This window comes from Clupea harengus, chromosome 22 (assembly GCF_900700415.2).
Source record: "Clupea harengus chromosome 22, Ch_v2.0.2, whole genome shotgun sequence".
NCBI lineage: Eukaryota > Metazoa > Chordata > Actinopteri > Clupeiformes > Clupeidae > Clupea > Clupea harengus.
Window position 1 is genome coordinate 13,302,236 of NC_045173.1, and position 12,500 is coordinate 13,314,735.

The 12,500-nt window shown below is 40.1% G+C and overlaps 1 long non-coding RNA gene and 1 other non-coding gene across 3 annotated transcripts; both read right to left on the bottom strand.

The window, feature by feature from the left end:
* Window positions 1–4,089: 4,089 nt before the first annotated feature.
* Window positions 4,090–5,733, bottom strand: LOC116218409. Of its 2 annotated transcripts, XR_006151523.1 has the most exons (7): window positions 5,523–5,733; window positions 5,386–5,420; window positions 5,159–5,295; window positions 4,999–5,079; window positions 4,748–4,896; window positions 4,543–4,608; window positions 4,090–4,419 (listed from the first exon to the last, which is right to left on the bottom strand). It is a non-coding gene; the product is annotated as an uncharacterized LOC116218409 (long non-coding RNA). The 2 variants fall into 2 exon arrangements; XR_006151522.1 differs by having other exon boundaries at window positions 4,748–5,079.
* Window positions 5,734–10,329: 4,596 nt separating this feature from the next.
* LOC116218522 lies at window positions 10,330–10,462 on the bottom strand. Its single transcript, XR_004162912.1, has one exon. It is a non-coding gene; the product is annotated as a U8 small nucleolar RNA (small nucleolar RNA).
* Between the last annotated feature and the right edge of the window lie 2,038 nt (window positions 10,463–12,500).

The window sequence follows — 12,500 nt, forward strand, 5'->3', positions numbered from 1 at the left end:
TGGCCCCATCCAACGCAAAGCACAAGCTGGCTCATCCCTGGCACTGACTGGATGATCAGGGGATGTTTTGCTGTTTCCTGGATAAATGTGTCATTATCTCGTATCGTTCCCCATGGGGCCTAAACAGTTCACAGGGTTCTGTCCAACAAACTGGGGACTTTGTCACCGTCGACACACCAGGTGGGTCTCTTCTCCCTCCTGCTGACCTCCAGGGTTGCCGTTGGTCGTCGAAGGACGTTACTATACCAATCCACTTTTCTCATGATGCTATGGAGACCATAGGGGGCTACTGTATGAACCACAGCATAAAACCAAAAAAAAGAAACAGAATGAAAAAAATGATCTGGCTCAACCACCAAGTGACTAACATCACTATGGCAACACTGGAGACTTAGTGACAGAGAGCTGAGCAAGTGGTCACTCAGGCATGGAGGGGGCATTCTATTCTGTTGCCCAGGAGACCTGTCATGGCTTCCTGCGGCCAGCCCAAATTTTTTAACACACTTTTATTTTTTTATGTTTAAAAATGTTAAAATGAGCAAATGTTCCAAAAAATTGTGAACATAGCAGTTGCTTAGTGTTTTAGGCTTTATTTAATTTATTGGCCCTTATGACAGACTTCAGAAAAAGAAATCAATCAAAAGTTTGTGCAAAGATTTACTGTATAATTGAATGAACAAATTGGTTTCCTCCGCTCCGAGACAAAAGCCAAAGATCTGATAAAGAATCTGACAGAAAAGCTAACTGCCAGCTGGGCTTATAGCCAAAGCTGCTTTGCGCCAAGAGTGGAGTTGTTCCCTGTGTGATATTTTTTGAATTCATATCCACGACTAAAGCTCTCTCCATCACACACAGTTTATGTGCCTTTCGGTGGAAGCATAGTCTAACAATGAAACAGTAATTGGTCACTACGGTTACAGGGGTTAATTCCTATATGCCAAGGGAGTGAGTAACCCCACAAGTAGAGTCACCCCCCTAGACAACTATGTGAAGCACTGTGGAGCCAATCTGTCCCTGTTCTTGTAGAGAGACAGAGCAGCTATCTTAAGACGAAGGTAACATATGTCTTTGTTTAAATATGCTTTTTGTGTATTCTGTGGCAAAACCAAAATGCATCGTGAATGTTCTCTCCTTCACAAGCCTAACCTTCCCTCTGTTTGAAACCAAATAGCCAAGGCACTGCAGGGGAAACGGAAGACTTGGAGAGTCTCTTGCAGTGGTTGTCCAGGTGATGCTTGTTGTGAAACGTTACTAGGGGCCCGGGAACAAAGCATTTCCTGGTTGTTCCTCAGCATGAGACACAAGCACATGTGCCCTGACCCCAAGCACACAGAGGAGCAGCCCTTGTGTGTTTGCTAAATATAAACTGGACCACCTGTGCAGTTGGCAGACAGACAGGTGATCGTTCTCCTGTTTCCCTGTACCAACAAAGGCTCCCTTTTTTCCTCCTCTCTCTTTTTTTCTTCTTATTTAATTTAATTTATTTAAAGTTGTGTCAACTGTGCAGGAAAAAACACTGTATTGTGGAAGCTTGTTGTGATTGGGTGCTACTTTGCTTCACTTCTGTGCCACAGCGCTCCTCTCCCTCAGCTCCCTGTCGGCCATTGAGAGCGGAGATGAAAGGGCCGGAAGGGGAGTTCTTGTGAGTGCGTGCGGCGCGTCCAATAAAAGGCCAGAGCGCTAGGGTACACAAATCGAGCAATCAACATCAACCATTTTTACCAGCTCAATGGAGAGGGAAGGGGACTGCTGTTTTGCAGCATGATAATAAGTAGGCAGCAGGCCGGGGACATGAAAGGATCTTGGTTTTTGTAGAGCCCCATGACATTTGCATATGGTTTTCTTTTCTATGTAGTGGGGGGGGGGGGGGGGGGCAGAGCGAGAGTGGGAGGGTGGAATGGAGAGAGGGAGGAAGGGAGGAAGGGAGGAAGGGAGCTCTGATTTCATTGATTCTGTTTTTGTCCACTTTATTGAGGGCCACCTTGCATCAGGATAGGCTAATCAACCCGCTCTCCCGCTACGTGTGTAACGCACCGTCGACATGGAATAAGTCCTACATTTCAAAGGTGTTACTAAGAGGATATATATAAATATCTATGTTGCACCTTGGTGTCCTCATGCATCAGTCAGTCAACAATCAGCAGTTGTTTCTCATGTACTGCTACCATGGTAACATGCAAAACCAGGCTCACGCTCAGGCTATTTATTTCGGTTTGGGTGTGTTATGCCCACAAAACCGGCATGCTTTGTAAACATGTTTGTATAGTGAATTTTTGGAAAAATAAAGATTCTCTGTCTTGTCTTCACTAAGCCAAAGGATTGCCTTTCTGCTCAATGAGGTGTCTGATTCACTGGACTCTGTGATGTTTTCACTGCGTAGCGCTCGACCCCCCCCCCCCAGAGAGGTCCAGACACATGCATCCAGACTCATGGCCAGCAATCATTCCCCTTTCAGATCAAGTCAATTAAATGTAGGCCTACAATACAATATATGTACATCACACACTGTATACATGCAGTATATACTATATGTAATAACTCACAGGTAATTCTCACTGAGAGAAGTGACGGGCTTTCCGAACAAATACTTTACAGGTGCTTTCTCTCCCTGCAGACTATAACATACGTATCTGAACTGAGACAAGGTATCAGTTGGCACTCTTAAGAAGATATGGAAAAGCTATTGTGTTTAAATGAGAAATGTGGTAGCACTGGAGAGGATTCCACCCGATGTATCCCATTCAATTCCATGTCACTGCATTTTGCCTAATGTCAAATCCCTTTAGTGCATCCTATTAAACATGCCGTAAAATTGAACGTTAAATTTGGGAAATAGGCCATGTATTTGATAGATATCGCTACAGAGATTTGACAGACACAGATGCTTTGCAGGAAGTTGAATTGTCTCTGAAACTCTCCTCATCCCTGTAATCAGCAAATAAACATGGTATGGCTGTATTAACCAATCTCACAAAGAGATGGACATTCCTACCGGCGAATTATTTTGCGTGTGATGAATACTGGTCTGATGTGATCAGCTGAATGGCCCAGGCAATGTAACTCTGTAACTGGCTTGTGATTAGCCAGTCAGCCAGTCTATTAGTTCTTCGTGTAAAATGTAAGAAGTTAATAAAGTTACCTAATATTGAAAATGTAATATTAGACTCTTTAGGAACATAAAATTCACTTATTTGTTTATAAATTACTCACCAATTATGTGCTATAAGAAGGGTCTATTATGTGATTAGGCAATCATTTATGAAAATGCATTCTAGAACCATGCTGTTGACTTATTTGTATACGTCATTTTAACAGTTTTACAGTGCTTGAGGCAAATACTGTACACCAAGTGTCCATTTACAAATCAGAAGCACAGTCCAGTTTTAGCCCCATAATATGCCTTTTTCAAAATCAATTTTTTCCAGAATATGTGAGCTGGTTGCACAGTGCCTAAAAAGGGATTAAAACAAATCTGATCCAATAAGCCTTCTTTAAATACCTTAAAGAAGTAAGTACAAAAAAAACCAGACATTTAGGATGTTTCACCTACAACTTATTACTTACACCCACTCTCACCTTTGTCTACCCACTCATTCCCAACAGCCACCACATTACACTCTAAAAACAAAAGGTTCTATATTGAACCTTTTAGGGTTCTATAGCTTGGTACATATATGGCACCCTCAAAGGGTTCAATATAGAACCATTTCAGAGGGTTCAATATATGGCACCCTCAAAAGGTTAAATATAGAACCATTACAGAGGGTTCAATTAAAAGAACCCTTGGGGGTTCTTTTCTTTTTTTTAAAAGGGTTCTAAACAGCACCTTTTAAAAGGTTTATTCATTCTCCCAAAACCTTTGATCGATTTATTTTTTTGTATCATATTTTAACACTTAATCATCAATAATAATAATTAATGATAGTGAATAATACTGCAATAGTGCCTCTCAATAATTCTTGTATAACCATTTGGGAAAGAGCTGTAGGCTAAATGCAACTATTAGTTTAAATAAAATAACCAATAACTTGATAGCAAACCTTTGTTTACATGCTGTTGTTACTATAAAAGAAAGAGAGGAGAGGTGGATTCAAAAATGGACTGTATTTTTTTATTTAAAAACTCAACAGTAACAGTGATGAACTAATCTGGTTATATAATTTCAGAACAGGGATGGACACTTTTTTTTAACTTTGTATTTTGAAAAGATAATGCTCTGAAAAGCTAAGGGTATGCTTGATCTGCCGGGGGTACTCCACACCAATGACGAAGTACATCTCCAGCAGACATTGAATGGCATGTGCCACATCCATCTCGCCGCTTATAATGGTGATGCCATCCATCATAATGGATGCTCTCCTGGCAAGGAGGGGAGTCTGCATCGTGGAGGCTGATGACCGGAAATGAGTTGGGTGGTTCCTATGTAAATGAGAAGTGTGTAAGGGAAAAAAAATTCAATTTGCACTGTTAAAAACCAACACATACCTTGTTTAAACAATTGAGAATATAATTCCGTATCTCATTCACAAAAATATTGCAAACCTCTTGTGTTGGATAATTCCCAGAAAGCATCTGGACTGCGTTTTCCAATCTGCACTTATTTTCTCTCTGAAATTAGCCATAAGAAATGTGTAAAATTAAGAATTAAGACCGGCAATCAATGACAACTGTGACTAGCAAGCAGATAGACATACAGACATAGGCACACAGTTGGGCTAAAGACAAGAAAGAATTAAAAAAATGGCACCTGATGTCCAGGTGGTTCCTCCAGAGGCACATGGTCCACAATTCTGTTTCTTCCAGCACCAAACTTTCTCTTAATTTCCTGGACGTCAAGTTGCCTAAAGGTGACCTTTCTTTTTTTATTTTGTTCCTCAGACACTCAAGTAGGGTCTCCTGTGGGTATAGACATAAATTATGAGGCTGGCACAAAATCAAAGTAGTATAGAAATTGAACTGAGGAATAATGTTTTGCATAACAGTTGGGAAAGAACATACCAGAGGAGCTGTGTTCTCCAAGAAACGGAAATCTGGTGATGAGATCCCAGAACATCTGTATATTTTTTATGGTTTGGGTACCTGAAAGATCATTCATTGTAATTAGAACTTGCCTACTCAAATGGTTTTATTTTTAGTCTTTACACTGTAATTCACTTACTTTTTCTGGGGGGAAGGTGGGCAGACTGAATACTGTTGGCCATGGTTGGGTCAAAGAAGACGAGCATGGTCTTTGTCGAAGCATCATTCTCAACACTGGCACAGGACAGTCTAGACAGGACAGTCTTTTGCCTATGCCTATGGTAACATAATCTGAACATCACACACTTAAAACTTCACACACATAATAGTAATGAACATGAGTTAATGAAGACATGCTATACTTACTGTCAGCATGGTCCAGGGGCAATCCAACTTCATGTCTGGATGAGAAGAGGAAAAGTTTTTAGTTTAATTAAATGCTTACTCACTTCCAAAATGCCTATTTACTACCATGTCTACTGAATGATTAACACCTCACTTACTGTTCTAGGAGCTAGTTCAGTTCCTTCACAAACATCACCTGCAATTTCATAGACGGGGATAGTTCTTCAACCATCCGTTCAGTGAGGCCCAGTAGTCTCCATCAATTTCCTGTTCTTTAAAACGAAAAATAAAACAAAAAACTTGTGTTGACAATGATACAACTCAATTATATGTACTTGATGGCTGGTTTCCTGTAATTTAACTAGATAGCCTGGTAATTAAGTAGTTACTGCCATATCATTCTGATTTTGCATTGCTGGCTGACGTTTGTAGCTAGCTAGTTAATGGCAACTCGCCATGCTAGCTAGCACGCTAAATTTAGTTAGCTTAACTTATCGGGAGCCGGGAGGACAGTAAATATCATTGAACAACAATAGTGGATACAAGCTCAAAATCATATAATCGATAGTTGATTTTATTGTCAGCCTGACAAGGAAGTAGAAAACTAATCTTAATGATGGATCCAGTAGGGTGACAGGATAGGATAGCTAGCTGCTGCTAAAATCATTCAGAGACAACGAATTTATAGATTCTAGCTAACATTCTAGCTGACCGGTTAACGCTCACTGACGTTTATGAAGAACGCCCCTTGTTTTTTACTTAAGAGGCATAATTTCTGGCTTTGATTTGCAGACAACACGGGTAATGATTATGATTGAAATGAAAGGGATTAGGGTTGTAATGTGTGTCACTTACCGTTAAATCCAGTGAAGAATGAACGTCTTCAGAAAGGTTCCATAAACGGTCGTTGAAGTTCAAATAACCCTCACGTGTATGAAATAGCACCCTTTTTAGGCAAAAGGGTTCTATCTCCTTGGCTAAGACCCCCATGGTTCTATATAGCACCCCCATGAACCCTTTTTTCTAAGAGTGTACATGATAACATGTGCTTATTACAAGAAGCTTATGTCTGTTTAAATATAGTTTTGTGTGTTCATAAGCCTATGCCAAAAATGCATTGTGAATGTTCTGTCCTTCATGAGCTTATTCTTAGAGTCTTGGAGTCATTTGTAGTTTGCAGTTACTTAAAATTTTCACCATTCTGATAGCAACAGTTGTCCGTATTCAACTGGGAAATGCTGCTACCATGTGCTTCGACCTTTTCTTATTAATCATCCTAATCTTCTTCTGGCTAGAGCGTCTATGGCAGCCTAGTAGAACCATATTCTAAGATGGTACGCTTACTGGGGACAGTCCCCTGATTCTTTTCACCAAGTTTCATGTCTGTGTCTTAAGTTTTCTAGCACCACCAATGGGTCAAAGTTGTTGGTGCATTTATGCACGTAACCTTCACACCGTATACCCAATTAAAAATGAGTGAGGTGCCATTAGATTCCTTGGATCAAACCGACGTCTATTTCTGACTAATGGGATTTTCGGCCATCTTGGATTTAATGAAAACTTTTTTTTAAATTCACAGGGTTTTTTTCATGTTCTAATACAATCTTCACCAACATTAGAACATATTTTCTTCAGACCAAGCATCACAATTGTATGTGGTTTGCTTTTTGATTTGTGAAAGTGTTTGTCCACCACACCCAACCAAAATCGGCGGTGAAGCCACCAAACAGGAAGTGAGGTGATATCTCCTTTGACAAAACAAAACTTGGTACATAGTCTCTTGTGGTCACCATATTGGATTTAATCAAAAACCTTAAAAAGATTTCAGTGGCCACGAATCTTGTTGAATCACTAAATTTGCCACAGATCATCTTCAGACAAAGCCTCATGAAAGTTATCCCAGACAGATTTTTTATTTTCAAAACCATTCTTCCATTCCAGCCTGTCGAGTTTGGTGGCAAAGCCGCTTAAACGGAAGTGAGATCATATCTCATTCAATCTTTGGTCAATTAACATGAAACTTGCTGTGACTGCTCACAACCTTGCCCTTAACAAAATGACATGAAGTTTCCATGGCAACTATGCCCTGCTTGGCTGCTTGACCCCCTCATCGCTGCTTTCTTTAAAGTCTCTCCTTTAAGATTTTATGATTTGGCTCAATCCTCATCCATGAAACCAGCTTCCAAATGTCCTTTATAGTAACTGGCTCTTTGCAGTGCACATTTAAATGGTATGAGGAGGTGAAATTAATGACTGTGTTGGTGCCACCGCTGAGGATTAATGAAATCAGGCCCACGGTAATTACCTGCCAGATTAAAAGAGCCCTGGCCATTTTTGGCCACCACTTTTTCCCCCTTGTCCCTCAAATCCTCATAGAAAGGTCTTGATAAATCGAGAGCCTTTTTCTGATTTAATCGAGAGGTGAGTAATCCATTGCCTTAGCAGAGGGCGATGGGAGGCCATGGCAGTCACCCTGTCTGCAATAATATAGTTTGCGGGGATTAAGTGAGAGGTGCTGAGGATCACCTATCTGGGAAATCTGTTTGGAGAGCCTTCCAGAACACTCCTGGTGCTCTCTCAAGAAATGGATTTGGCAGAGTCGAGAGACTCCGCAGGTGCCTGGCACAACAGCAAAAAATGCACTTACTGTAGCTAACCACCTGCAGGCTACAATTTGGACAAATCAGATTTGCGTGTATGTGTGTGTGTGATGTTTAGTTCTTCACTGTTTTCATAAATGTAAAGTAAATTCTTGCAATGCATAATCACAACTTTACTGTGACATCAGGCAACCTAGTATTGTCTTAATATGTTATCTTCAACACATGGCTTCAATAAATTGTTATAAAGCTGACTTTGAAAGGTCAAGCACCTGACAGTGCATCCATTTCATTCTAACCTTGTTGAAAAAGAAAGAGAGACAGAGGGGGAGGCAAAATGGCACAAAAAAAATTAAATCTGCAGCCAACGCGTCTATCTATCACAGGTTTGTCTTTATTGAATTCCTCCCAGAGTGTGCAGAAGTGAGACGGGATTCCTTTGCGTGACCATGGCAACCCGCAGAGCCAAACACCTGTGAGAGCGCATTGAGAGGAGCTTGTGACAGGAAGCGCACTAATTAGCTGCACCGCCAGAGAGAGCGTGCGGGACAAAACGCCACAATACTCCTACCTTTCATTAGCGCTCTAAATAAGGACAAGGTGGTCTTTCCTACCACGCGAGAGCACAACTGGGGCTAATTGCTTTCCTTTTGGTCGTACAAACATTAATGCGTCTCATATATGTCTATCGTATGCATAGCTTTTAAAGCAGTCTAAATACTAGAGACGCCTAAAATGTTGCACTTCTCCAAAATACACCAGCGTCTTTTACGATTAACGATGCAAATGTCAGTCGAGATCGTTCATCTTTCATTTCTTGGCTTTTCCACTGTTTTCTTCAGACTGGTTCTTAGAATTTCTGCAATTCTATAACAGTGTCTCATGAAAAAGGGTTTCATCTTTCCGGAAGTTTTGGTGAGCAAAACTCAGGTCCTGTGGGCCACATTATAGCCCACTGCCTCAACAGAAGATAGACTAGACAGGGGTATTCAATTCAAATTCAAAGAGGTCCAGTTAGAGAAAATGTCCTCAAGCAAAGGTCTGGAATAACATAATGTCTAACTTGCGTAATAATTTGGTGCCATAAATATTGAAGTAGCCTAGTAGTTGTATAGACGTATTTATAGTCAACAACTGAGTGTCAAAACAAGTAAAAAAAAAAAAAAGAAGGGCTACAATTCAATAGTATTTTAATAATGTTTATTGTTAGTTTTCACATTGAACTGGAAGGACTGTATATAAGAAATACATGTTCTTTTATCATTTCAGATAAAATAAGGGCATTTAAAAAATAAAATGCATAACAGAGAACTTTTAAAATGGCCACGGTTTGGGAACATAACAGACATACTGTTTCCAACTGACAATTTGTATCTTCCTAGAGCACGCCATGTAGAATTAATATTGCTTCTATCTAACTCGCTTATTTCTCCGCCTGTTGTCTCTCCCCTGTGTGCCTCACTCATTGACTCGAGTCGCAATGCGTATCGGAATGCACATATTTTATTGGCTGAGGAATATCACGTGAGATGATTTACAACGCATACAATTGGTATGGACCACTAAACCATCTTAAAGGCTAGAAATGATGCGCCAGTTATTATATAAACGCTCGGTCAAAATGTAATAATTCTCAATAATTGATCTGTTACAGGTCAGAACCGCGGCCCGCCTGTTAGTGCCTTCTGTTCTATGATGACTTTCCCCACCACTCTCGACGCGCAGTCAGTCACTCACAACCAACAGAACACACACGTTGTCCTCTAATCATATTTCGTTTGAAGGTTTTCGACTACACTACTTAGAAGTGATTAACTGTACAGCCCAGTCATGTCACAGAGATATAACAGCCTTCTCGAGAAGAATAAAACTAGCTCGCTTTCACTTTAGGAGAAAAAGCATCTGCTGAAGTAGGCTGGTCGACCATATTTGCATGCCTGATTCATGTTCCTGTTTAAACTATTTCACGGCAACTTTATCTTGACTGATTGAGACTCTATCACGACATATAATGGACTACAAGAGTTGATGAACAACTTGTTACGTTATAGCTATTTTGCGATGCTTTCAAATTAACATCCGGCATTGAGATCATTAACGTGGAAAGGAAGCAATCGTATCAATTAACAAGCAAGACAAGCACGCCCTAGCCTGTTATGCCCTAACATGAACAAACTATAGTCCTGACAAAATTACTGGGAGTAGCCTAACACACACGACTGAAAAGTAATATGCGCCGTAACATGGTTTTTCTGACTGCAGACGCAGTTAACATGACCTGTTCACACGCACACGAGTCCCGTTATCCTACTAAAGTCGCAAGTCCCTAAACTACGATGTCAATTCTTTCACAGTGATAACAGAAGTCAGAATGGTTTCTAGAAGGTGTTGCAGACCTTCTAGAAGGGGATTTAGTTAATCACTTTATCATCCCAATCCATTCATCATGTTCTGCAGCTCTCGAAAGAGCAACAGGTAAGGATGTACCTCACTGATGTAACGGTTGAAACATTGCTACAGCTGCTCTATACTTTCCACACCAATGTCTCACTCATGGTGATCACATGGAACTACTATGATGTTCACGGAAACAGCGCATTCCACTTGAGATTGACATTATGTTTCGGTAACTGTACATCTATAATGTAAAAAGTTCACAGAACCATGAAGAATGTTATTATTTTCTGAATTGAAATACTGGCGTAAACCACGAGCTATCTGTAGACCCCTCCCCCGTCGAAATCCAATTGGTCAAATTGAAGTTAAACATAAATTAGCCAATTTAACACAATATACGAATCCAATTCATTACATTATTGATTTTCTTTAAAGTTAATTTAGACTAGCCTCAACCCGTTTTTTAAGGTGGTGAATTTCCTTGTATTTTACATCGCGTTCAAGAAAGAAAGTATGCCCCGAATCAAGCCTTCTTCTTCCGGTTTGGGTTCCTGCTTGTGCCAAAATAAGAGTCTTGATGTTCACTCTATAAACCGAAATAGCAGGAAAGGGAATATTTGATCGTGAGAGTGCGTGCGTATGGACAGGGCCGGATTATGGTCAAGTGAGGACCAAGGGCACCTCACATTTTTTTTCTGTGTAGGGGGCATCCGGGGGTATTCACTTTTTTTTCCACTTTTTAGCTGGCTTGTAAATGCATCGGTCTGGTGTACTTGGAAGTTAATTTTGAAGGACGTCTTTTGATTTAAAATGCATTTACTTTACTGACAGTTTCCTTTTTTTTTTTTTCACCAATCCCATACAAATCTGAGAAGCAATTAGTCAATGTTAAATGTTATAATGGTTTAAAAGTTTGTAAGGTTTTTCTAAACATTCTACCCAGGCCATAAAGTGTGTGAACCCTGTCATCATTTTGTATGCTGGTACTCAAATCTGGTTTGTTACTAAATCTAATACTAAAGCCCACATACTTTCGTCTGACTTTCATACACTATTGTTGCAAACAAACCAGAAGTGTGTTCATCACTATCATTTAAAAAAAGACTTTCCAAAGTCCCTGGAATTCTGAGGCCTTTTAAAAGCCTCAGCATGCGCCCAAGGGCTTCAAAAATTTTCAGGCCCCAACTATAAAAGTCTCAGTGAAGTCCCTGGTGCCTCAGAGAGCCCAAAGTGACCCCCACCTGGGGTCTCAGACCTTCATGAGCTCAGACAGACAGATTGATAATAACAAGAAAGAAGGAGGCCGACCAAAAGCTACATAACCTGGTTATAGGACACCACTTTAACTTTTCTAAATAGCGACAGGAGTATATACACAGGTTGCTATCCACACCTTTAAGATTTGACATATAAACAAGATTTAAGGATTAACTAAAGATTAGTTTAAATAACACTTGTCTCTATGTATCAGTCTTTTTACTATTTCTATAACGTTTGCTGTTCGCCCCGTCTGGATTTATTTTTGGATAATGACCTCCGGACAATACATTATCCCTTACATAATATGCATTGATAATAATAATCGATAGTAATCGAGCATTGTGGGCTTATGTGGCTAATGTGTACAGCAGCTGCCCTGCAGAAGAAAAAACCTAAGGCAAACTCTGTTGTTTGTCAGTTGAATGACATTCATAATATTATTAATAATTATTATTTACTATTTTGTTGTGCACATTTCTACAGCGTGGTCCAGTTTCCACTTGAATTTGGCATATCCTAACTAGCTTATTACAAAAGCAATGGAAAGGTTGTTTGATTTTCATTCAATAATTAGGCCCAACCTGTGGAGGCCATTTTTGTGTGCGTGTAGGTTGTAAAAGGTCAGTTACATAAAGGGTGATTGAAAAGTCATGGAAAAGTTTTGAAATGTGGTCAATGCAAATGGTTGGGAGCCCTGTAAAGTAAGTAGCCATCACTCAGTCTGGTTATTTAGCCTTCTGGCTCGCTATCTAGTTCCGACTTGTAATAGTATAGCCAATTTAATATTGCTTAAGGAGAGCTGTGTGAACCTTATGGCAGTGAGCTGATTGAATTCCAATGTTCCAAGTCTAGGCATAAAAATAAAAAAAACCTGACAGA